Source organism: Scylla paramamosain, chromosome 28 (assembly GCF_035594125.1).
Source record: "Scylla paramamosain isolate STU-SP2022 chromosome 28, ASM3559412v1, whole genome shotgun sequence".
NCBI classification, from domain to species: domain Eukaryota; kingdom Metazoa; phylum Arthropoda; class Malacostraca; order Decapoda; family Portunidae; genus Scylla; species Scylla paramamosain.
The window spans coordinates 1,257,501-1,262,123 of NC_087178.1; the positions used below are offsets into that span (position 1 = coordinate 1,257,501).

General features: G+C 34.7%; 1 protein-coding gene across 2 annotated transcripts in view; it reads left to right on the plus strand.

The window, feature by feature from the left end:
- LOC135115114 (transmembrane protein 104-like) overlaps positions 1–3,920 on the plus strand; it is a 36,761-nt gene extending 32,841 nt beyond the window's left edge. For both annotated transcript variants that reach the window (XM_064031613.1, XM_064031614.1), the window contains one exon: positions 1–3,920. This exon is cut by the window's left edge and continues 1,524 nt beyond it. The gene's annotated coding sequence lies outside the window, so the exon portion shown is untranslated.
- Positions 3,921–4,623: the final 703 nt, after the last annotated feature.

Consider the following 4,623-nt stretch of genomic DNA (forward strand, 5'->3'; position numbering starts at 1 on the left):
CTTTGAAGCTATTAATTTCAAGTTAATGCACTGCATGCAACATTTAACATTTCATTTCATTCTGTGGCATCCATAACACCCATATGTTTGTTTAGCTCTCTAAATAAGTACATCATTATATTTGGAGATAATTTTTCTTGTTCTACTAAAATTCCTTATATTTATATATTTATATATGTAACTGTCTTACCAAATGTTTTCTGGTCAGAGAGAGAGAGAGAGAGAGAGAGAGAGAGAGAGAGAGAGAGAGAGAGAGAGAGAGAGAGAGAGAATCTGTAAAATTCACCAACTGAAGAAAGTACCTTTTATGTTACTCATCTTTCTCATATCTTAAGTGTTTGTATTAAGGATTCTCAAAGAGGCAGAAGCAAAAGTATTATACTCAGGGTGGGAAATGAAAAGATATTCATTCAGTATTATTTTCACACATAACACCTACTTTTCATGATTTTCTTAATTCATATTCTGTATAAAGTTAAGTATGTCCTAAAGGAAAGGTCAAACAGTCTCTTCATGTCATCTAATCTCTTTTGAGGCATAGTTGTACCAATAACTGTTGTAACTATTTCTAAAGAATTTAGCAATTATTGCTAATTAAGTTGTTTTGGGAGGTTGTATAGAGAAAGTAGGCAGAGAAGTGTAATATGGGTCACAGATTTTTATACACAAATCCACACAGATTTGTTTGTTTATTCATTTTAGGTAGGGAACATGGCCCAGCTGGAAACCCTGTGGCTGGATTGGAAGAATACTGCCACTATATCCATTGGGTCTGAAAAAGGAATCCCCATTTTTAGGCACATTCTCTCTCTCTCTCTCTCTCTCTCTCTCTCTCTCTCTCTCTCTCTCTCTCTCTCTCTCTCTCTCTCTCTCTCTCTCTCTCTCTCTCTCTCTCTCTCTCCTGCTATTGCCTTAAGAGGGACATTTCAGTCTGGTAAACAGATCCATGTATATATCAGGCTGTGGTGTCCCTTAAAGGGAAGTAATCTGGAAAAGATAAATGTCTTGTCCCATCATGAGTAAAAACATGAGTTCCTGGTCCCTATTCTCTATCCCCTTTAGCTGCCTTTTTGGATAGTATGGAATGCAGTGGCAACATTCTTCCAAATTAGCCCTAGAGTGTGCAGTGAAGCTGTCCCTGTTACCACAGGAATAGGTAAACATAGCAAAATCATTAAAGCTCTGAAGATGTATTTTGAGTACATATTTCTTCTCTGTTATGAAATACTTAAAAACATAAGCTAGATATTTGTTCATGTCTTGTTTGTTGCAAAACTGTTTAATTCTGTGAATGATTTTCATGGTATTTTGTCATTGAGTACATATTTCTTCTCTGTTATGAAATAACAGCTAGATATTTGTTCATGTCTCATTTGTTGCAAAACTGCTTAATTCTGTGAATGATTTTCATGGAAAGCTATGTTCCTCTTATTATTAGTTAGTGTGTTGCAGAGAAGTTAAAACCATACTTGAATATTGGCTTGGTTATACTGATAAGGTCAGTCTCCCTTGCAGGATGGAATTTCCTTTCCTGCTTCAGTCTTGTAGTCCATTCATTCAATGACAATCTGTGGAAGACTTACCCATTATAACTTTCCATGTATGCAGGTTCTGCTTCTTGTGCCACAATGTGTTCTTCTCTTGAGATCTACACAGGAACTTTCTTAGTTCAGTATAATATAATTTTCAAAATTATTTTAATGCTAACCAGACATAGTTAGCTGATGGTAGTCTGCTAAGCTACATGTTGAATGTTTGAACAATTCTGTATATCTTTGGTCCACCCATGGGACCTCATCATTTGATCTACTATAGTCAGTAATACAATGTTTAAGCCAGGGCCAGTCAATGGGAGGCTAAGGTGTTTAGTCTTACCTTAGAGCTTTAATGAGCCTTGGAATTTACATGGTTGTATTTTTTATTTCATACCTTGCCTTTGATTAAGGCTAGGGGCCTTATTATCTAGTAAATATGGCCCTGTTCTGTCTTAGAATTTGAGGGCTGTGGTAATGTGCACAACTCAAGTTGCCCTGTTGAAGGGAAGAAAATGAGATGATGGATTGTGGTCTTGTGGATGCTTGATGGACAAGGGCAACGTCAGATTTTTTAAAGAGGAAATTTATATGAAACAAGTATTGTGTGATAGTTTAAAATATGTATTTTAATTGAACAGAAGTACTGTGATAGTTTGAAATGTGTATTTTAATTTTATTGTATGTTCCTAATGATTAGGAGATACATAAGAATTGATGTGAAAAGGGACAAGAATCTTTGTATTCTGTTCTGTTTTCTATCTGAGAGTGATACTAAGTAGGAGACTTACCCTTTTTCTTGTTCTCTAAGTGGTGATGTGGACTGAGGTTTAGTGTTGATTTTTACTTTTTTATAGGTTGCTTGGATTCTGTAGATGAGTACTAATTGGCTAATCAAAGTCCAGTTGTGGGAAGCAGTCACAGTAGTCTGGATGGTTGTGTTGTCCTGTTTGGGATTCTTGGTAGTGTTGTGTGTGCCCTTTCATTCCCTCTAAACACAAATTACTTTCTTGTCTGGACCCTTCTAACATCTGCTTTGGATAACCAAGAAATCCATAGGATGATGATGACTAGGATGAAAATGGCTGGCATTGATCGAGGGGTGACGTCCAGTTGGTCATTGGAAACTGATTGCTGCTGGTGTTACAGTGGCACAAGTCTTTACCTGCACTTGTAGTCACAATTGTTCCACAAAGCCTCCTGGCTGTCCTTATCTGAGATGATTTGCTGTTACCCAGTAGAACATTACCAACTCGCAATAAAGGTATTGATTGATTTAATGTGAAAATATGTCTACAATATTTATGTTGGAAGCACCTTCCTCAATTTTATCACATTTATTTATTATGTTGCTATTCCTTTTCAATAATGCATCGCCATGTACCTGTGTAGCTTCATGTAAAGAGTAAGAAAATGTCTGTTTACAGCTGAGTGATGAAGGTGCTGCTAGTATGTTGATGTTTCTCCCCAAGCTAGTGTTTCACATTTTTAGTGTGGTAGATTAGAGATCAGACAGCTAAGTCATTCTGAACCTTAAATCCGGCCCATTATGAACTACCTCAGGTGGAAAAGTTCTTGGGTGATCAACCTCACACATCATCAGGAAGCCTTATCACATGATTGTGTACTTTTGGCAATACTGGTTATTTCAGTCATCCAAAAACTTGATTGCTTCATCAGCAGTGCATAATCAGATGATAAACAAGTGAATGGTTATGTTAACCATGAAATCTTATGTCATTATTATTAATGGCTCACTGGTCAAAAATATATCACATAGAGAGAAATACAGTTTTGTCAAATTTACATGAGTGCAGTGAAGCAAGTTATCTTTGTTGTGTATTTATGGGTGGAAAATTATCACAAGGATCATTGTCATTAGGTTGTGGATGATGTTTTGCTTTTAGGTGCTGTGACAATAGATGTTGATCCACCTTGCATTGGAAAGGTAATCAGGATTATATTAAATGTACAGCATGACAACAGTACTGAGTTGCTGTGATGCTGTCTGTGTTTGTATGGCAGTGATTGTACTGATTATGGTGTTTGTACATGACATCTAAGGCAGAGTTAAGTCCCCACAATACTGAAGATGTTGTTAATCAGCTTGAATCAAGCTGTCAAGTGTTAGCTAATTGAGAGTTACATGCAAGCATCTCAGGTGATGATGCTTCTGGGAAAGTAAATTTAAAGCAGGAATAGATGTAGTGTCCTTTGTGCCATATATTGTAAGATTACAGATGAAATCTGAGCAAGGCATGTGTGGTTTGTATTGATTGGATTTTCAGCTTAATAAAAAATCTCATAAATATTGTTATCTTAAATACTGTAGATAAAATGTAAAGTATATATATATAAAGAATAATAATAATAATACTGCTGCCTCAACCAACATTTTTTCATGTACTCCTATCTTGAACATTTTTGGTTCATTGTGTGACAGCACATGCTGGTTGCATAAGAAGCTATCATGTTTTCCATCATTTCAAATCATATATGATATTTATATATTCCCTTAAATTTTGATATTGGGCCTTCCTTGGGGTACACCTACCAATGAACAATATTTCAGTGTTACAGTAGACTCTCTTCATTTACATGAGATCTCTATATGTGTTTTCACTTTAAAACAGTCTATTATTTGAGACTAAATTTTCTATATGCATGATCCCTCATATTAATGTGATGTGATGTGATGTAAAACTGTGGTATTCATGATGTTCACAAAATACTATTAATTTTCGGAAACCAAATGAAAGGGTGGAATTTCCTACTCTTTAGGAACCTAACTCCCATCATTACAATTGTTCTATTCATGCTTTTCTATTTAAGCAGTGTCTTTACTAACACATACCTGATGTAAATGGAAAACTGATTGTGCATGATATTAAAATTTTCACTGAAGGCCCCACATTAAAGTTAAAAAAATGTAATTTGCTTGTAATTTAAAGATAACAAACCGGGAAGTGATATTGCTGTTGGTGTAAAAAAAAAAATAAATAAAATAAAATAAATAAATATATATATATATATATATATATATATATATATATATATATATATATATATATATATATATATATATATATAT